General features: G+C 39.1%; 1 protein-coding gene across 2 annotated transcripts in view; it reads left to right on the top strand.

Moving 5' to 3' along the window:
- ZNF660 (zinc finger protein 660) overlaps positions 1–19,072 on the top strand; it is a 36,864-nt gene extending 17,792 nt beyond the window's left edge. The window contains exon 5 of one of the 2 annotated variants that reach the window (XR_012090652.1): positions 17,444–19,072. The gene's annotated coding sequence lies outside the window, so the exon portion shown is untranslated. Of the gene's footprint in view, positions 1–3,152; positions 3,509–17,443 lie in introns of those variants that run through there. The other variant, XR_012090651.1, reaches the window with a different exon arrangement.
- The last annotated feature ends 3,286 nt before the right edge of the window (positions 19,073–22,358 follow it).

Below are 22,358 nucleotides of genomic sequence, written 5' to 3'. Positions count from 1 at the left end.
GAGTAGAATACTCAGAAGGGACTGTCTCAGTAGGGGAGAACAGTAAGCCACAGAATAAATCTGAAGAAAACTACTGTATAATTAAATTGCTCAAAACATTCAAAAAGAAAATGCCCAGAGGACAAAGACATTGTGTATGGAAAAGAAGACGGGGATCACAACAGATTTCTCACTGGATACGATGCAACCATGAAGACAGTGGAGCAGCATGTTTAAAGTACTGAAAGAAAAAAACTAGTAATCTCAGCTATTCTGGAGGTTGAGGTGGGATGATCACTTGAATGCAGGAACTCAAGGCTGCAGTGAGCCATGATCACACCACTGCACTCCAGCCTGGACAACAGAGTAAGCCAAACTAGAATTTCAGACCGGTGAAAATATTGTTCAAGAACAAAGGCAAAACACATTTGCAGCCATTAAAAAGCTAAAATAATGGATCAGTCGCAGACCTGCACTACAAGAAATGTTAAAGTAAGTCTTGTAGGCAAAAGAAAAATGACACCTGATGGAAATATGGATTTTTCCCAACCTTGGCCTTACTGACATTTTGAACCAGATAATTTTTGTGGTGGGGGCTGTCCTAGCATTCTAGGATGTTTAGCAACATCAATGGCTTTTACCCCCACTCATGACAATTAAAAATGTCTCTCAATATTGTTCCCAAATGAGAACCACTGCTATATGCCACTGCTGTACAGGAAGTAGTAATAATACCACTTGAAGGTAGACGAATAAGCCAAAGACATAGCACTGTAAATCCTGAAGCAGTCATTAAAAAACAAATAATTATAGCTGATCAAAAAAGTTATTGGCCAGGTGCAGTGGCTCATGCCTGTAATCCCAACACTTTGGGAGGCTAAGGCAAGCAAATCACTTGAGCTCAGGAGTTCAAGACCAGCCTGGGCAACATGGCAAAACCCCATCTCTACAAAAAATAATATATATATATATCTGGGCATGGTGGCACATGCCTGTCATCCCAGCTATTCTGGAGGCTGAGGTGGGATGATCACTCGAGCCCGGGAAGTTGAGGCTGCAGTGAGCCATAATCACACTGCAGCACTCCAGCCTGGGCAACAGAACAAAATTCTGTCTCAATAATAATACAAAGAAGAAAGAAAGAAAAGCAAAAAAGGTTATATCCAGGCATAGTGGCTAACAACTGTAATCCCAGTACTTTGGGAGGCCAAGGTGGGAAGATTGCTTGAGGCCAGGAGTTCAAGACTCGCCTGGGTAACACAGTGAGACCCTGTTTCTACAAAAAAAAAAAAAAAAAGAAAGAAAAAAATAGATAATTTAGCTAGACATGTGGTGCATGCCTGTAGTCCTAGCTACTTGGGAGGCTGGCATGAAAGGATCACTGAGCCCAGGAGTCCGAGGCTACAGTGAGCTATAATCACACCACTGCCTTCCAATCTGGGTGACAGAGCAAGTCCCCATCTCAAAAAAATTATGGAACGTTGTTAAAACATTAGCCGAGGGAAATTATAGCACTAAATATCTACATTAGAAAATGGTATCATAGACTGTATCTAGACAAAAAAAAAAAAAAAAAAAAAAGAGTAGCTGGGTGTGGTGGTGCATACCTACAATCCCAGCTGCTTGGGAGGCTGAGGTGGGAGAATTACTTGAGCCCAGGAGTTCAAATGCAGTCTGGGCAAAATAGTGGAACCCTATGCCAGTGTTAAAAAAAATAATAAAGGAAAAGAGTAAAGTTTAAGAAACGAGAATAAAAAGAGCAAAGTAATGCCAAAGTAAACAGAAGAAATAACAATGATCAAAATGGGAACCTATAAAATAGAAAACAAGAAAACAATAGAGAAAATCAAGTCAAAAGTGGTTTTTAGAAAATAAATAAAATGCATAAGCTTCTAGTAGGACTGATCAGGAAAAAAAGGAAAAGGGACACAAAAGTATCAATATTGGGATTAAAAGAGGTGACATCACTATGGGTTCTACACCAATTAAAGGATAATGGGGGAATGTTATAAACAACTTTATGCCAATAACTTTAATAATTTAGATCAAATGGCCAGTTCCCTGACAGACACAAACTACCAATACTCACTTTAGGAAAAAAATAGATAACCTGAATAGCGCTATAACTATAAAAAATAACTAAAACATTTCCCCCACAGACACAGAAATCTAGGCTCAGCATCACATGAAGTTAAAAAACTTCTGCACAGCAAAGAAAACCATCAACAAAGTGAAGAAACAACCCACAGATTGGGAGAAAATATTTACAAACTACCCATCTGACAAGCGATTAATCACCAGAATGTATAACAAGCTCAAACAACTCTATAGAAAACAAATCTGATAATTTCATTTTAAAATAAGCAAAATATTTGAGTAGACATTTCTCAAAAAAAGACATACAAATGGCAAAAATGCATATGAAAAGGTGCCCAACATCATTGATCATCAGAGAAATGCAAATCCAAACTACAATGAGATATCATCTCAGCCCAGTTAAAATGGCCTATTCCCAAAAGACAGGTGATAACAAATGTTGGTGAGGATGTGGAGAAAAAGGAACCCTTATACACTGTTGATGGGAATGTGAATTAGTACAACCACTATGGAGAACAGTTTAGAGGTTCTGACAAAAACTAAAAATAAGGCTACCATATGATCTAGCAGTCCCACACTGTTGGGCATATACCTAAAACAAGGGAGATTGGTACATTGAAGAGGTATTTGTACTACTCTGTTGCAGTACTTTTCACATAGCCAAGATTTGGAAGCAACCTAAGTGTCCATCAGCAGATGGATGGATAAAGACAATGTGGTACTTATACACAGTGGAATACTATTCAGCTATTAAAAAAAAAAAAATGAGATCCTGTTATTTGCAACAACATGGATGGAACCAGAGGTCATTATGTGAAATAATCCAGGCACAGAAAGACAAACATCGTATGTTTTTATTTGTGGGATCCAAAAATCAAAGCAATTGAACTCATGGGGATAGAGAGTAAAAGAATGGTTACCAGAAACTGGGGAGGGTAGTAGGGGGTGGGGATGGTGGGGATGGTTAATGGGTATTTTAAAAATAGAAAGAATGAATAAGACCTAGTATTTGATAACAGGGTGACTACAGTCAATAATAATTTAATAGTTTTTTTTTTTTTTTTTTTTTTTGACAGAGTCTCACTGTGTCACCCAGGCTGGAGTGTAGTGGCACGATCTCAGCTCACTGCAAGCTCTGCCTCCTAAGTTTATACCATTCTCCTGCCTCAGCCTCCTGAGTAGCTGGGACTACAGGCACCCACCACCATGCCCTGCTAATTTTTTGTAATTTTTTTTAGAAGAGATGGTGTTTCACTGTTTTAGCCAGGATGGTCTCGATATCCTGACCTCGTGATCCACCCGCCTTGGCCTCCCAAAGTGCTGGGATTACAGTCGTGAGCCACTGCACCCAGCTTACATATTTTAAAATGACTAGAAGAATGTGATTGGATTGTTTGTAACACAAAGAATAAATACTTCAGAGGATGGATACCCCATTTTCCACAATGTGATTATTACACATTGCATGCTTGGATCAAAGTATCTTCTATACCTTATTAATATACACACTTACTATGTACCCATAAAAATTAAAAATTCAAAAAAATCTAAACCTAGGTGGCTTCACTGGTAAATTTTATCAGACGTTTAAGGAAGAAATAATACTAACTTTATACAAGATCCTGCAGAAAATTGAGTATGAGGAAATATTTTCCAACTCATTCTGTGAGGCCAGCATTAACCAGATCCAATACAATAAAAGTGTTACAATAAAAGTACAGACCAATAGCCTTCACAAACTTAAATGCAAAAATCCTAAATGAAATTTTAGCAAATTAAAGCCATATGAAATTTTAGTAAATTACTATCCAATAATTGGATAATACATCAGGAACAAAGGAATTTTTTCAAAAAAATGCAAGGTTGGCTTTGTATTTGAAAATTGATCAGTGTAAATCACCATATTAACAAGCTAAGAATGAAAAATCATGGTCACTATAATGGTGTAGAATAAGCTTTTGACAAAATCCAACATCTGTCCTTGATTTTGAAATGTTAAACCCCTCAGCAAATTAGGGGTAAATGAGATCCTAAATCTGATTTGAAAGTATCTACAAAAATTTTATAGTTGGTATCACACTTAATGGTGAAAGACTGAGCATTCCTCCTGAGATCAGGAACAAGACAAAGTGCTTTCATCACTTCTTCTACTCAATAGTGTACTGCAGGTTCTAGCCAGGGCAGTTAAATAAAATAAGTAAATAAATAAATAAATGGCATACAGGTTGGAAAGAACAAAGTAAAATTGTCCTTTGTAGACAACACAACTCGCTATGTATAAAATCCAATTAAATCTCTTTTAAAAGCTACTAGAACTAATAAGTGAGTTTAGGAAGGTTGCAGGACACATAACTTTATAAAAATCAATTTGATTTTTATATACTAACAATGAACAATTTGAAATAAAAATTTAAATAATGATATCATTTATAATAGCATTAAAATATGAAATACAGTAATATGACAAAAATGCAAAATAGCTACATTAAGTACTATAAAACATTGGTGAGAGAAATTAAAGAAGACCTAACTAAATGGAAATCTACATTGTTCGTGGATCAAAGTATGCAATATGGTTAATGTGTCAATTGTCCACAAACTGAACTATAGACTCAAATCCATCTCAATCAAAATCCTAGTAGTTGTGTGTGTGTGTGTGTTTTGTTAAAATTAAAAAGTTGTCTCTGAATTCTGGATGAAAATGCAAAGAACTTAAAGAGTAGCCAAAACGAATCAGAAAAATATAAAAAAATTCGGAGGGCTAACCTGATTTTTAAATGTATGTAGAACTACTGCAGTCAAGACAGTGTAGTTTTGGCATAGTGATAGAAAAATAGATAAATGGAAGAGAATAAAAAATTCAGAAATAGATCCACATATATATGAGCAACTGATTTTTGACAAGTGTTCAAAGGCAATCAGTGGATAAATGGTATCTTTCCAACAAATCATATTGAAATAATTGGATATCCCTATGTAAAAATATTAACTTTGATCAATATCTCCCAATATATTAAAAATTGATCAATAATGAATAATATACCTCAGTAGGAAACCTAAAACAATGAAAATTCTAGAATAAATCAGGAGAAATTGTGTCATCTTGTATTAGACAAACACTTCTTACATATGACACCAAAGGTATGATTCACAAAAGAACAATTTGATAAAATGGATGTCATCAAAGTAAAAGATCTGCTTTTTGAATAGTACTGTTAGGAAAATGACAAAACAAGCCACGATCTGGAAAAAATATGAATACAACGTATACCTGATAAAGGATTTGTATCCAAACGTATCAAAATCCAACAATAAGGAAGCAAATAACTCAGTAAAATAATGTGTAAAGATCTGAATGGACACATCACTGAAGAAGACGTTCAGATGGCAAATAAGCACTGGAAAAGATGTTCAACATCGTTGGTTTTTAGGGTAATGCAAATTACAACCACAGGGAGATACCACTACACCCCAATTAGAATGATGAAAATTAGTAAGATAGTTCACATCACATGTTGGCAAGTATGTGGAGGAACTAGAACTTTCAAACGTCTAGGCAGAAATGTAAAGTAGTGTAACAACTGCGGAAAACAGGTTGGCTGTTGTTTAAAAAGTTAAACGAGGATTTGACAATGAATTATTGGCTATGACACCAAAAGCACAGGCAATAAAAGTAAAGCCAGGTGCGATGGTTCACGCCTGTAATCCCAGCACTTTGGGAGGCCTAGGAGGTTGGATCACTTGAGATCAGGAGTTTGAAACCACCTGACCAATGTGGCAAAACCCCGTCTCTACTAAAAACACAAAAATTAGCCAGGCATGGTGGCGTGTGCCTGTACTCCCAGCTACTCAGGAGGCTGAGGGAGGACAATCCCTCGAACCTGGGAGGTGGAGGTTGCAGTGAGCTGAGATTGTGCCACTGCACTCCAGCCTGGGCATCAGAGCGAGCCTCCATCTCGGAAAAAAAAAAGTAAAAATAGATAAACTATACTACATCAAAATTTAAAACTTCTGTGCACTAAAGGACATAATCAGACTGAAAAGGCAACCTATGGAATGGGAGAAAATATTTGCAATTAAACATTTGATGAGTAGTTGATATCCAGAATATATAAATAACTGCTACAATTCAATAACAACTACTTAAAAAATGAGCAAAAGACTTAGACATTTCTCCAATGATATGCAGATGGCCAACAAGCATATGAAAAAATGCTCGATATCATTAATAATTAGAGAAGTAAAAATCAAAACCACAATGAGAGGTCATCTCACACCGTTATGATAGCAATTATCAAAAACAAAACAACAACAACAAAAAAGAAAATAATAAGCATTGATGAGAATGTGCAGAATTGGTACCTTTGTGCACTGTTGGTGAGGATGTAAAATGGCACAGCTGCTACATAAAACAGTATCGCAGTTTCTCAAAAAATTAAAAACAGGTTGGGTATAGAGACTCATGCCTGTAATCCCAGCACTTTGGGAGGCTGAGGCAGTTGGATTGATTGAGCCCTGGAGTTCGAGACCAGCCTGGGCAACATGGCAAGACCCTGTCTCTATAAAAAATACAAAAATTAACCGAGCATGGTAGCGCATACCTGTAGTCCCAGCTAGTCAGGAGGCTGAGGCAGATGGATTGATTGAGCCTGGGAGGTCGAGGCTGCAGTGAGCTGGGATCACACCACTACACTTCAGCCTGGGTGACAGAGTGGGACCCTGTCTCAATAAAACATTAATTAATTCAATTAAATAAAAATTAAAATAGAATTACCATACAATCCAGCAACCCCACTTCTAGGTATATATTCATAAGAATTGAAAACAGGATCTCTAAGAGATATTTGCACATTCATGTTTATAGTAGCATTACTAACAATAGCAAGAGGTGGAAGAAATCCAAATGTCCATCAGTAGAGGCATGGATAAACAAAATGCCATATATACATGCAATGGAATATTATTCAGCCTTAAAAAAGAAGGCAATTCAGCCGGGCACGGTAGCTCACGCCTGTAATCCCAGCACTTTGGGAGGCCAAGGCGGGCGAAACACGAGGTCAAGAGATCAAGACCATCCTGGCTAACATGGTGAAACCCTGTCTCTACTAAAAACACAAAAATTAGCTGGGCATGGTGGCACACGCCCAGCTACTAGGGAGGCTGAGGCAGAAGAATCGCTTGAACCTGGGAGGTGGAGGCTGCAGTGAGCCGAGATCGTGCCACTGCACTCGGGCTTGGTGACAGAGCAAGACTCTGTCTCAAAAAAAAAAAAAAAAAAAAAGGCAATTCTATCATACGCTACAATGTGGATGAATCTTAAGACATTATGCTAAGTGAAATAAACCGGTCACACAGAAACAAAGACTACAATTCCACTTCTAAGACGTATCTAAAGTAGTGAAACTCATAAAAACAGAAAGTAGAATGTTGATTGCCAAGGGCTTGGGGAATGGGGAAATAGTGAGTTGTTTAATGGGTATAGAGATTCAGTTTTGCAAGATGAAAAAGTTCTGGAGGTTGTATAGCACTGTAAATATACTTAATACCACTTAACTGTAGACTTAAAAATAATTAACATGGTAAATTTTATGTTTTGCATTTTTTACCACAATTAAAATTTAAAGTCTTCTAAAATAAAAAATAAAAAAAAAAACTATTCTTGAAAAGGAACCCCAAATTAATTAGATCAGTCTGTAGAGCAATTTTAGCCTCAGGATATTGTAGAAAACAACAGAACAATCATCTGGCAATTGGTGGTGCTTAATAGCTGGGTTTGATAAGAGAAAGAGACAATGTGAATCTTGATAAATCCACTCTCTTTGTTGGGTGACAATGTGTATGCCCAAGGCTGAGCCCTCTATGGAACAATGTTAGAGGCTTCACATTTGGTAGTGTTGGTGATAGACTTCACTAAATTAATCTAGCCAGTCACTAAAGAAATAAACAAGCAAATGAAAATACAAAGCCCAGGAAAGAGGGGAGCAGTACCTAGAGTTGCCATAATATGTTATCTAAAATATTCTGTTTCCAATAAAAAATGATAAGACATGCAAAGACACAGGAAAGTCGGATCCTGTGCAGTTAAAGTAGTGAAGTTAGTATGCCTGTGACTGATACCCTTAGAAAGGTCTACTCTCAAGGCTGGTTAGCATCTGGGAACCTGGATGTTGAGAGATTTTGCACCATTCCCTGATAAGAATGGATCACTATACCTAAATTGTTTGTGCAAACAATATGGTTTATGCTGAATACCTACTTTTTTCTGGGAGTTTAGAATTTTAGTACATGCCAGGCAGAGTGTACATATGTGACCAGCCCACACTAAAAATTCTCAAATTGAATCTCTAGTCCATTTCCTAGTACACAACATTTTATACTTGTAGCAATTTGTTGCTGGAGGAATTAAGCATGTCCTTCGTAATTCCACTGGGAAAGGAGTCTTCGAACTTACCCCTGGTACCCTCTAGAATTCACCCTATGAGCCTTTTCTCTGTGCTGATTTTACTTTGAATTCTTTTGATGTAGTAAATCATGGGTATGTGTATGAATCTATGCTGAATCTTGTGAATCATTGAACCTAAAGGTGACCTGGGGTATCGTTAGCTAGAGTAAACAAAGAAATAGGAGAAGACTAAAATAAAAAATGAAAAAGGAGCCATTACAGTTTTACAGCTGTTACCACAGAAGCACAAAGGATCAATGGAGACTATTCTAAACAACTATATGCCAACAAATTAGAAACCCTTGAGGAAATGGATAAATTTCCAGATACATACAACCTACCAAGATTGAACCAGGAAGAAATAGAAAATATGAACAGACCAATCATGAGTAATTAGAGTGAATCAATAATAAAAAAAAATCAACAACAACAAAAAGCCTAGGACTGGATAACTTTATTGCTGCATTCTACCAAACTTTTGTGTTTTTTTTAGAGTCGGTCCTATTATGTTCCCCACGCTAGATTCAAACTCCTGGACACAAGCCATCCTCCTGCCTCAGCCTCCTGGGTAGCTGGGGCTACAGACATGTGTCTTTGGACCTAGAATACCAAACTTTAAAAAAATTTTTTTAGAGAAAGGATCGTGCTCTGTTGCACAGGTTGGAGTGCCATGGTGTGATCACTATAATCTCAAACTCCGGGGCTAAAGTGATCCACCTGCCAAGGAGGATCCCAAGTAGTCAGGATTACAGGCATGCACCACCATGCACGGCTAATTTTTTTTTTGTTGTTGTTGTTGTAGGGACATGGTCTCTATATTATACTGGCTGGTCTCAAACTCCTGCCCTCAGACAATCCTCCCACCTCAGCCTCCCAAAGTGCTGGGATTACAGGCATGAGCCACCATGTCTGACCTCCAAACTTTAAAAAAACTAACGGCAACTGTTTTCAAACTATTCCAAAACACTGAAGATGAGAGAATTTTTCTAATTCTTTCTACAAGGCCAGCATTACCCAGATACCAGGGTAAAATTGGGAAAGAACAAAACAAAAAAAGAATACTACAGGCCAGTATCCCTGATGAACATAGGGGCAATAGTCTTCAACAAAATACTAGCAAATAAAATCTAACCAAAAGATAATAGACCATGATCAAAAAGATAATAGACCATGATCAAGTGGGATTTAACCCAGGGATACAAGGATGTTTCAACATACGCAAATCAATAAATGTGATACATCACATAAACAGAATGAAGAACAAAAACATATGATCATCTCAACAGATGCAGAAAAAGCATTTGATGAAATTCTATATCCCCTTATGATAAAAACCCTAAACAAACTAGGCATAGAAGGAACATAGTTCAGCACAATAAAGGCCAAATATAACAGACAAACTCATAACTAACATCAAACTGAATAGGGAAAAGCTGAGAGCTCTTAAGAATTGGAGCAAAACAAGGATGTTCACATTCACCTTTCTTATTCAACGTAGTACTGGAAGTCCTAGCCAGAGTAATTGGGCAAGAGAAAGAAATAAAGGGCATTCAGATTGGAAAAGAGGAAGTCAAATTGTCCTTTCAGAAAACGTGTATTCAAAATTCTAAAGATTCCAGTAAAATATTCTTTGAACTGATAAACAAATTTAGCAATGGTGCAGGGTACAAAATCAACACAGAAAAAACTGTAGCATTTCCATACACCAATAATGAACTGGATGACAAAGAAATCAAGAAAGCAATCCTATTTACAATAGCCCTCCCCCTGCAAAAAAAAAAAAAACAAAAACAAAACAAAACAGAAATGAAGGAAGTGAAATACCTGCACAATGAAAACTATCAAACATTGATGAAATAAATTAAAGAGGACACAAACAAATAAAAAGGCATCCCATGCTCATGATCAGAAGAATATGCCCATACTACCCAAAGCAACTTACAGGTTAAATGCAGTCCCCGTAAAAATATTGGTGACATTCTTCACAGAAAAAGAAAACAATCCTAAAATTTGTATGGCACTACAGAAGACACCAAATAGCCAAATCAGTACTTAGCAAGGAAAAACAGAGTTGGAGGTGTGACAGTACCTGAATTGAAAATATACTACAAAGCTATAGTAACCAAAACAGTATGATATATAGACAAATGGAACAGAATAAAGGACCCAGAAATATATCTATGTATTTACAGTCAACTGATTTTCAACAAAGGAACCAGGAACATACATTGGAGAAAGGATGCCCTCTTCAATAAATGGTGCTGGAAAAACTGGATATACATATGTAGAAAAATGAAACTAGATCCCTATCTATCCCCATATACAAAAATATACTCAACATCGATTAAAGCCTTAAATGTAAGGCCTGAAACTATAAAACTACTAGAAGAAAACATAGGAGAGATGCTTTAGGACATTGGTCTAGGCAAAGATTTTATGGATAAGATTTCAAAAGCACAGGCAACAAAATAAAAAGAAATACAAATTGGACAGTATTAAACTAAAAAAAACTCTACATAGCAAAATAAATAGTCAATGGAGTGGATAGACAATCTATACAGTGGGAGAAAATATTTGCAAATTCCTAATCTGACAAGGGACTAATATCCAGAATATACCAGGAGCTCAAACAACTCAACAACAAAAACCCAAATCCAATAAAAGTGGGCAAAGGATCTAAATAGATATTTCTTAAAAGAAGACCTGCAAATGGCCAATAAATACATGAAAAAATGGTCAACATCACTAACCATCAGGGAAATGCAAATCAATACCACAATGAGATATGATCTCACTCCAGTTAGAATGGCTATTATCAAAAAGACAAAAAATAAGAAATGCTGGAGAGCATTCGAAGGTAATTTTTGTTTGTTTGTTTGTTTGTTTTTGAGACAGAGTCTCACTCTGTCACCCAGGCTGGAGTGCAGTGGCGAGATCTCAGCTCACTGCAAGCTCCACCTCCCAGGTTCATGCCATTCTCCTGCCTCAGTCTCCCAAGTAGCTGGGACTATAGGCGCTGGCCACCACACCAAGCCAATTTTTTCTTTTTTTTTTTTTTGTATTTTTAGTAGAGACGGGGTTTCACCATGTTAGACAGGAAAATCTTGATCTCCTGACCTCGTGATCTGCCCACCTCGGCCTCCCAAAGTGCTGGGATTATAGGCGTGAGCCACCGTGCCCGGCCTTTTTTTTTTTTTTTTTTTTTTTTTTTTTTGAGATGGAGTTTTGCTCTTGTCGCCCAGGCTGGAGCACAATGGCACAATCTCAGCTCACTGCAACCTCCGCCTCCTGGGTTCAAGTGATTCTCCTGCCTCAGCCTCCTGAGTAGCTGGGATTACAGGCGCCTGCCAACAGGCCCAGCTAATTTTTTGTATTTTTCGTAGAGACAGGGTTTCACCATGTTGGCCAGGCTGGTCTCAAACTCCTGACCTCAGGTGATCCACCCACCTTGGTCTCCCAAAGTGCTGGGCTTACAGGCGTGAACCACTGCACCCAGCTTGAAAGGAATTTTTATATGCCTTTGGTGGAAATGTAAATTAGTACAGCCATTATGGAAAACAGTGTGAAGGTTTCTCAAAAAAATTAAAAATAAGGTTACTATATGATACAGTAATCCCTTTACTGAATATTTAGCCAAAGGAAGGATATCTAAATATCAAAGGAATACTTTTTCCTCTATGCTTATTATAGAACTATAATATTCACAATTGCTAAGAGATAAAATCAACCCAGCGTCCATCAATGGATAAATGGATAAAGAAAATGTGGCATACATGCACAATGAAATACTATGCAGTCATAAAAAGAATAAAATCCTATGATTTGTGGCAACATGGATGAGCCTGAAGGACATTATGTTGAGCAAAATAAGCACAGAAAGATAAATACTACATGTTCTCTCTTACATGTGGGAGGTAAAAATAATTCAGAGCTCATGCAAGTAGAAAACAGAATTGTGGATATTGGAGCCTATGGAAGGTAATGGAGGGGAGGGATGGGGAAACATTGGTTAATAGACACAACATTATTGTTAGGAGGAAGGAGTTCTGGTGTTCTGCAGCACCATAGGGTGAACATAGTTAACTAGAAATTACTGTATATTTTTAAAAAGATAGAAGAGAGGATTTTGCATGTTCACAACACAAAGAAATGATAAATGTTTCAGGTAATGGATATGCTAATTACCCTGATTTGGTCATTACACATTGTATATACATATAAAAATACCACCCTGTGTCCTATAAATATGTACAATTATTATGTGCCAACTAAAAATGAAAAAATTTGTTCTCGCCCTTTCCACTGAAAATACCTAGAAACAAAGATCTACCGGGAGCAGTGAGCACCCTTTACACCAAGATTGCCGTCCTGAAACACCATTTCCCTTTAAAGGGAACTAGGGCCCTTTGAAAAAGTGGTTGATTCTATGATTGGGGCAGAAAATGCACAATCCCAGCATTTTGGGAGGCCAAGGTAGGAGGATCACTTGAGCTCAGGAGTTTGAGACCAGCATGGGCAACATAGTGAGACCTCATCTCTACTAAAAATTTTAGACCAGGCACGGTGGCTCACGCCTGTAATCCCAGCACTTTGGGAGGCCGAGGCGGGCAGATCACGAGGTCAGGAGATCAAGAGCATCCTGGCTAACATGGTGAAACCTGTCTCTATAAAAATACAAGAAATTAGCCAGGCATGGTGGCGGGTGCCTGTAGTCCCAGCTACTCGGGAGGCTGAGGAAGGAGAATGGCATGAACCTGGGAGGTGGAGCTTGCAGTGAGCCGAGATTGCACCACTGCACTCCAGCCTGGGCAACAGAACAAGACTCTGTCTCAAAAAAAAAATTTTTTTTTTAATTTTTTAAAGTTAGCTGGGCATAGTGGTGCATGCCTATAGTCCCAGCTACTTAAGAGGCTGAGGCAGCAGGATCACTTGAGCCCAGGAATTCAAGGCTTCAGTAAGCCATGATCATGTCACTGCACTCCAGGCTGGGGCAGAGTGAGGCCCTGTCTAAAAAATAAATAAATAAATAAATAAATAAATAAAAATAAAATGAATGGTTTCATAATAATAAGATAAAGAGAACAAAAAAAGTAAAATGGTAGACATAAATCCAACTATATCTTCTTCCAGTTGAAATGTGGGCTAAAAAGAAAACCCTATATCAATAATAAAATTAAATGTGAATAGATTAATTGATCCAATCAAAAAGCAAATATTGTCAGACTGGATAAAAAAACACGATCCAATTATATGCTGTTTACAGGAAACACACTTTAGTTTCAAAGATACAAAGAGATTAAAAGTAAAAGGATGGAAAAAGATGCATCTTGCAAATAGCAACCATAAGAAAGCTTGAGGGGCTGGGCACGGTGGCTCACACCTGTAATCCCAGCACTTTGGGAGGCCAAGGCAGGCAGATCACGAGGTCAGGAGATTGAGACCATCCTGTCTAACATGGTGAAACCCCGTCTCTACTAAAAACACAAAAAAAATGAGCTGGGCGTGGTAGTGGGCGCCTGTAGTCCCAGCTACTTGGGAGGCTGAGGCAGGAGAATGGCATGAACCCAGGAGGTGGAGCTTGCAGTGAGCTGAGATCATGCCACTGCACTCCAGCCTAGGCAACAGAGAAAGACTTCGTCTCAAAAAAAAAAAAGAAAAAGAAAAAAGAAAGCTTGAGTGGTTATATTACAAGACAAACTGGACTTTAAAACCAAAAAAAGATACTATTTCAGATTAAAAAGGGCATTTTTTAACAATACAGGGATCAATTCATCAGGAAGATATAACAATTTAAAATGTATATGCAGCTACTGCGATACCTCCAAAATACATTAAACAAACACTGAAAGAGATGTGCAGGGAAACAGACAATTCAAACAATAATAATTGGAGGCTTCAATACCCCACTTTCAGTAATAGTTAGAATACTAGAAAGAAGATCAACAAGGAAATAGAGGACTTGAACCCTATTAACCAACTAGGCCTAATATAGCCCTGGAATTAGCCCTGGCCTAATATGCCACTGAAGAATAGCAGAATATACCTTCCTCTCAAGCACATATGGAACATTCTCCAGGACAAATCATATATGAGGTTAAAAAAAAAAAAAAAAAACAAAACCTTAATACAGCAGAAGGATTTAAGTAATACAACGTATGTTCTCTGACCTAATGTAACTTAACTGCATCCCCCCACTCCCTAGAATAGTTACAGGAATAAAAACTATTCTGTCTCCAACAAGGTAAAATGGAAAATATCTGAGGTACAGTTATTACTAGGCATGTAAACAAATAGGAAAATACAACCTGTATTGATGAGAAAAATCAATTATTCAAAACTGACCTAGAATTGATACAAAGAATCAACAAACAAGGATATTAATGCAGTTATTATAACTATATATTATATAAGCAAAAATCAAGGGGAAAGATTGAACTTGTTTAGCAGACACAAAAGATACTAAAAAGATTAAAATTCAGCCAGGCCTGGTGGCCCACGCCTGTAATCCCAGCAGTTTGGGAGGCCAAGGTGGGTGGATCACGAGGTCAGGAGATCAAGACCATCCTGGCTAACATGGTGAAACACCATCTCTACTAAAAATACAAAAAATTAGCCGAGTGTGGTGGTGGGCACCTGTAGTCCCAGCTACCTGGGAGGCTGAGGCAGGAGAATGGCATGAACCCAGGAGTGAGCCGAGATCATGCCACTGCACTCCAGCCTGGGTAACAGAGTGAGACTCCATCTCAAAAAAAAAAAAAAAAAAAAAAAAAAAATTCGATTTCTAGAGATAAAAATGTCTGACATAAAAATATCTATTGGATGGAAAATTCTAGCTGAATGTCTTATAATACTCATTCATTCATAGGGTTTCACTCCAGTATAGGTTTTCTGATGGCCATTGAGGTATGCACACTGATTGAAAGCTTTGCCATATTCATCACATTAGTAGGATTTTTGTCACATCAGAACTCCTAATGTATAGCAAGACTGGAGGACATAGGAGGATTCCCCCAAATCCCTTATCTTCATCACATTTATCTTTTGTAGGTTTGAAACAATTCTTGTGTGTTACTCAATAAATTCCTCCTAGTCAGCTCCTTTCTTCATTCAAGGGTAATTCTTCTAACTTCTTGAAAGTGTCTTCACAGGCATCTCTAGTTTCTGGTTTCCCTACGAATCAACACTTAGAACCCTCTTACTAGCTGGGGGCATGATAGTATTCATCTGTAGGCCCAGCTGCTTGGGAGGCTGAGGCAGGAGGATTGCTGGAGCCCAGGAGTTCAAGGCTGCACTGAGCTATGATTGTGCCACTATGACAGTGAGACCTCATATCTCTTAAAAGAAAGAAAGAATCCTCTTTGTGTTCCATCAGATAACTCTGATCCTTTTATTTCCCACTTCATAGTCAAGTCTATTCTGTTCTCATCTGCTGTCAAAAGAAAACAGAAAACAGTTTTACTCGTTTTTTTTTCTTGTGGAAACAGTATCATCAAGAGACCTTTAAAAAAAAATCATATTATGGGTGTAGAATGACATGACATATTTAGAACAAGAGTGAAATGTTAGTAGCTCAACTTTTTCTTCATGGGCAGGAAAAAAAAAGAGGTGGGAAGTTTATCGGAGGAGGGTAAAAGAAGATATCAGGGACAAACAGATATTGAGCCATCACAACCAAGTTAGAAGGCCAACTGGAGGGCAAGTGACCAGTTTACAAAGGATGGTGTGGTCTTACAGAGTTAAGATCTTTAGTAAAATGATGAACTGTAGGTTCATTTCCAACCATAACATTGTATGGTTCCATAGTTCTCTGAAAAGATGTTGCAGAGAGAGGGATAGCAAACATCTCAAGTCAAATATGGGAGAAGGCAGAGTAATTATAGTCATGATTACTAAACATGAATATGTTGGTTCCTTTTAATTATCCTGCAGAGTATGGCCTGAGGCCAAAACTCTGCCCAAACACAGACAATATTTAATGACTCTACCAATTGGAATCCCTTTCTAAGGAAATTGAATTGGAAGTAGGGCAAAAATGAGGAAATTAAGAACAGGAGCTGAAGCAGAAATTATGGACGAAGAGAAGCCACATCATTAGGAGCAGTGAGTATGAGGGGACAGAAATTGTAATAAGAAGGACTAATGAAGGGGACAGAAGATTCAGAGTGAAGAAGCTGGATAGTGGTGGGAAGTAGAGAAATAGAAAACAAATGCTGGGAGCAGCTGGGTTGCATTTACAGTGGAACACTGGCACAAAGATTCATTTACTTTTGCTGCTTTGGCTCCTGGACTACCCTGCATCAAGGCACAGTCTCTGGGAGGCCCAGTTTTCCACCATCTGGTCTAGCCTGGAGCTTGCATCTCTTCCCATAGTGGTGAGAACTTCCAACTCACAATTCCCCTCTGGCTAAGATCCTCCATTTTCCTCATTAGTGTATGATTCAGGAAGACAAGATATGCTAAATAGCTCATTGTCTGTGTATCTGTGTAAAGGCCTATCTACTTAGAAAGTTAAGGATTGGCTTCTGGAGCCTCCTCTGGAAAAAGATAATTAGTCTTCAACCAGACTAATAAATGGGTGTTCACAAAATTGGGCATTGTCAAATCCCCCAACCTTGTTTGAATTTAAAAGGTTGATTATAAGTTTAGGTTTTTCCAACAGCAGAGCCTGAGACAAGGATGTAGGTGGAGTAGATTATTTTGAAGGTGATCTCAAGGAGCAAGAGGGAGTGAGCAGGAAGGGTAAGATGGGGAAAGTCAAAAGCCAACAAAGAGTAAGTTATTGAGCTGGGTCCACTGTGGGCAACTAAGGCTCATTTTCACTAGGGGCCCTCTAAGGGCCCATGTAGAACATAGCTCAGACTTTTCTTGTCAAAGGACAGGATGTTGGGGCATTTATGAACCAATTCTTATTTATCATTCTTTCAGGTTTGCCTGAGGGGATGTTTTTCTCATCCACTTCTTCCAGTTTGTGCCTAAGACCTGGCTGAACAGGCTTCCGAACTTCTAGAGGAAGCCTTCAACAAAATAGCCTAAGATGTTATGGTGTGTGCTTGAGACACGACTCTGTCAGGATGGCTACATCCATTCTCCTACAGCTGCACGAAAATCAGAGGTGGGCATAGGTGACTGTGGTAGAGAATACACATCTGTTTTAGGTAATAAGCAGACACTTATTTTACTATGCTTTTAATATCAAAGAATTATAGTGTTTTAAAATATGCCCTTTACCTATGTAGTAACTACTTCCGTTGTTTTCCAATACCCAAAAGTAAAGTATCTACAGAATATCTTGGACTGGGAAGGGCCTCAATTACATTTGTTCTACTACCCAGACACCCAGACACCTCTAAGGCTAGGAGATACTAGACTAACTTTAGAATTACCACTTTTGGGCCTCTCTAGAGTAGAATGTATTCGAAAGTCATGACCTTCTACATAAAAGTTCAGGTGGGTATAAGCCAAGATAGCAGGCCTCCCTGCCTCCCACCCCCAACGATGATCAAAGCCTTGGATGGATTCCCAGTAGACACAGCGTATTAATGCTTGCTTGCATTCAAATTAGCATGAGTTGTCCAAGGCCCGACCACAGCTAAAGTATTCAGGAGGCTGAAGACACTCTTCATGGTGGCTGTCCTGACTTTTCTCCCCCTTTTCCCTACCTGTGTCTTGCCTCAGACTCCTGAATGATTTTCTTGCTTCTGGGTGTACAAAAGCCCAAATATAGTGGTGGAAACAGCACTTGCCTTGGATTTCAAAGCCTCACTGGTTATTAGGAAGGTATTTTAACAAATTACTTAAACTTACTCACCCTTAGTTTCAGTATCATCAAAACTGTGACAATATTATCTGTCTCAAAGGGTTCATGTAAGGAGCAAATGAAATTAACCATGTGAAAGAGGCTGACACATAGCAAGTAATTTTTATATGCTTTTTTTCCCTAATATTCTGGCTTTGCCTCACTGTTTTGGTTTGAACTCTAGCTTAATTCAACTGAAATGTTCTGTGATTGCCAGTTATATACTGCTGAAAATTATGTGTGTGTGTGCAGGTATGTGTGTGTGTGTGTGTGTGTGTTGGGGGTGGGATGCAGAAAGTGCAGCTGGGTACATTTTGGCACTAGTAAAGACCTCTATCAGGGGTCAATGATCTTTTGATTCATTGTAGCATCACCAGCCTAGTAATAGAGGGCTGGCTTAGAAACCAATTTGGAATAACCTGAGATTTTCATTTTCATCTAGCCCTTGAGAAAGGCTACAGAAAGACCAAAGCAGATCCCCCAGTATCCCACTTCCTTTCCTTTCCTACTAGGGCCATAACCACCCCTTTAGCCTTTCAGATTCTAAGGCTCCCGTCAAAGCCACAGGCACCCCAAGCTCAGGTCCTCTGATTTTATGCTCCCTCTACTCCTACCAACGACTATGTACCTTTTCCAGCCTCTCCAGATCGGCGTCCGATGAGGGTAAAAGGATAGGCAATGGGATTTCTACCTCCCTCCAAATTGCAAATATGGCTGTTCTGTCTTCCCTCAAGCTTTCCAGTCTGGACTGGATTTACCCCTCTCTGCTCCCAGCATGGTTGGCCTTTCACAGGTGGCCTGTCCCCATCTCCAACTTTCCCTTTGCTGTGACTCCCTCATTTCTACAAGGTCCCTCTCTGAGGATGTAAAGATAAAGGGGTGAGGTTGTCCAAGATAGACATTGAGATCTGAAATGGATCCTTTTGAGTGACACTGGCCTAATCTAACCACTGTGGATGCCCTTCAGTGCCTAGAAAATCTTTAAATAACTAATGCCCTGAACTGTATTTGGAAGAATCCATATGTGATAGTTCATTTTACATGTTAACTTGAATGGGCCATAGTGTGCCCAGATATTTGGTTAAACATTATTCTGAGTGTCTGTGGAGGTATTTCTGGATGAGATTAACATCTGAATCTGTAGACTGATTGCCCTTTTTAACATGAGTGAGCCTCATCCAAACCATTGGAGATGTGAGTCGAAGGAAGACTGAGAAAGGGAGAATTTCCTCTTTCTGACTGTCTTCTGGCTGGGACATTGGTCTTCTCCCACTTTTGGTAATATGGTTTAGATCTCTGTCCCCACCCAAATCTCATGTCAAATTGTAATTCCCAGTGTTGGAGGTGGGGCCTGATGGGAGGTGATTGGATCATAGGGATGGATTTGCCCCTTGGCTCTGTGTTGAGATAGTGAGTGAGACCTGGTTGTTTAGAAGTGTGTAGCACCTCCCTCCTCCCCCTAGCCTTGGGCCTTCTGCTGCCACATAAGACATCTGCTCCCCCATTGCCTTCTCCCAGGAGCTCCTTGAGGCCTCCCCAGAAGCAGATGCTACCATGATTCCTATACAGCCTGCAGAACTGTGAGCCAATTAAACCTCTTTTCTTTATAAAGTGCCCAATCTCAGGCATTTCTTTATAGCAGTGCGAGGACAGACTTAACACATTTGGATTCAGACTAGGACTCAGACTGTAAGTTACACCAGCAGCTTTTCTGCTTCTCAGGGCTATAGTTCTTGGACTACAACTATACCTTCAGCTCTCCTGGGTCTTCAGATCGCATGTCTTGAGATTTCTTAGCCATATATATTATATACATGTAATCCTTGGTCATAGGTCAATCACATTCCAATTTGCATTAAAAACAATTCTGGCAAAGTGGGGTTTTATAGAAAGATGAGAAATACAAACGTTCCATTCGGACTGGGATTTCCATTTTAGTAGATCAATAATCTAAGATCTTAACCTATCTTGAAATGTCAGTCCTCTGCTTCCAGCCTCTTCTCATATGCCTATCTCAAACCCATTTATTTCTTGTTTGCTTGTTTTTTTTCCTCTGTACATTTGGGAATTCTAATTACCAGGAATGTGTGTGTATGTAAAACAAAGGCTATGTGTTGTATTATACCACTATCTCAGAGCTCTGGCCCACTTTAAACAGGTTTTGTATAGTTCCACCTTGGTCAAAGATAGGGTGTTCCTTTCTATCACCATCATTCCACAAGGTTACCAAGTCTTTCATCTTGGGGCAGAGGTTAGGGTGCTTCAAGTTCTCTGTCAGATGGGCAGAATCTCAGGGCACAAACTGAGTGACAAAACTGAGGCTCTGGGCTGGCCACTGGCAATTGGTAGTCCTTACTAGCTGACAACTCTTTGGTGACATGCTTCCAGGCCATTGCTTAGTAGGAGTGCGAATGATTACAGGCTCACTGGTCAGTGGTCCATAGTCTAGTTGGTCATTTTGGCTCCTCCCATTCCTTTCTTCTTTCTTAGCAAGGCAAGAATGTTTTTCACCTTACTAAAGACTTCTAATGGCCTAACTCACTATAGTCTTTGTCCCTTTTGTTTCCAGTCCCATAGTGTGTAACTCTTGTCTACCTAGGTAGGGCAGGGGAGGAGAAGGGAGCCTTGGTTTACAAGTAAAATTATAATTTAGTGTGGGGCAATCACATTGATCAATATTTCAAAATCTACTCATTCATGCTTTGTAACCCATAAAGTACTATTTCCTTCTCTTTCTACTTGATTGGTGGCTGCTTCTCAGTCTCCTTTGTTGGGTCCTCCTTACCCTTTTTGATGTCATCCATCCAGGATGGCTAGATAGTAGAAAAGAAAGTTGGCTGGCACAGTGGCTCACACCTGTAATCCTAGCACTTTGGAAGGCCAAGGCAGGTGGATTGCCTGAGCTGAGGAGTTTGAGACCAGCCTGGATAACATGGTGAAACCCCATCTCTACTAAAATACAAAAAATTAGCTGGGTGTGGTGGCATGCACCTGTAATCCCAGCTACTCAGGAGGCTGAGGCAAGAATCACTTGAACCCGGGAGGTGGAGGTTGTAGTGAGCTGAGACTGGGCCACTGCACTCCAGCCTGGGCGACAGAGTGAGACTCCATCCAAAAAAAAAGAGAGAAAGAAAATAAAGTTTTATTCACATCAGTTTACAAACTCGGAGAGATAGTCTCTGGCTTGAACTGAAAGTGGTGCTCTCTCTAAAGAACAAAGAGAAGGTTAGAGATTTTACAAAAAAGAGGAATGTTACATATTGCTCTTTGAGAAAGTCCATTGGCACTAATAAGGGTGTGGAAAGCTGGTGAGCAACTGCACTGGGCAAAAATTAGTCCTAGAGTTGCAGCAAGTTATCTCAGAAGCTATAGATAAAACTGGTTTGGGCTTATAATAAGCAATTTCGGCAGTCAAGCTTACAGAGAACAACATTCCTGGAGCAATGTTTTGTACCCTGAGTGCTTCCCCCAGCTAATTTCTTGACTTTGTTTTATTAGATACAACAAGAATGACCCAATTCTTATGATCAGCTTTCACATTTCTTAGCATTTACCACCACCTGACACATTTTTATATTTGTTTTCTGTTTACCCCACTAGAAATGTAAGCTCCATGAGAACAGAGACTTTACCACTTTATTTATGTCCTTAGTGCCCAGAACAGTATTTGGCACATGGCAAGTACTCAGTAGTTGAATGAATGAATGAATGAATCAATCAATCAATCAATCAATCAAGGCTGAAGTTTAAGTATGTTGTTTAATGAATGCCAGGAGAGAACATAAAGAAATAAACAGAATAAGCCTGGCACGGTGGCTCACACCTGTAATTCCAGCACTTTGGAAGGCAGAGGTGGGTGGATCACTGGAGGTCAGGAGTTGGAGACCAGCCTGGCCAACATGGTGAAACCCCGTCTCTACTAAAAATACAAAAAAATTAGTCAGGCATGGTGGCACGTGCCTGTAATCCCAGCTGCTCAGGAGGCTGAGGCAGGAGAATCGCTTGAACCTGGGAGGTGGAAGTTGCAGTGAGCCAAGACTGTGC

The sequence above is a fragment of the Chlorocebus sabaeus genome, chromosome 22 (genome assembly GCF_047675955.1).
Source record: "Chlorocebus sabaeus isolate Y175 chromosome 22, mChlSab1.0.hap1, whole genome shotgun sequence".
NCBI lineage: Eukaryota > Metazoa > Chordata > Mammalia > Primates > Cercopithecidae > Chlorocebus > Chlorocebus sabaeus.
This window is presented reverse-complemented; position numbering and strand designations above follow the sequence as displayed.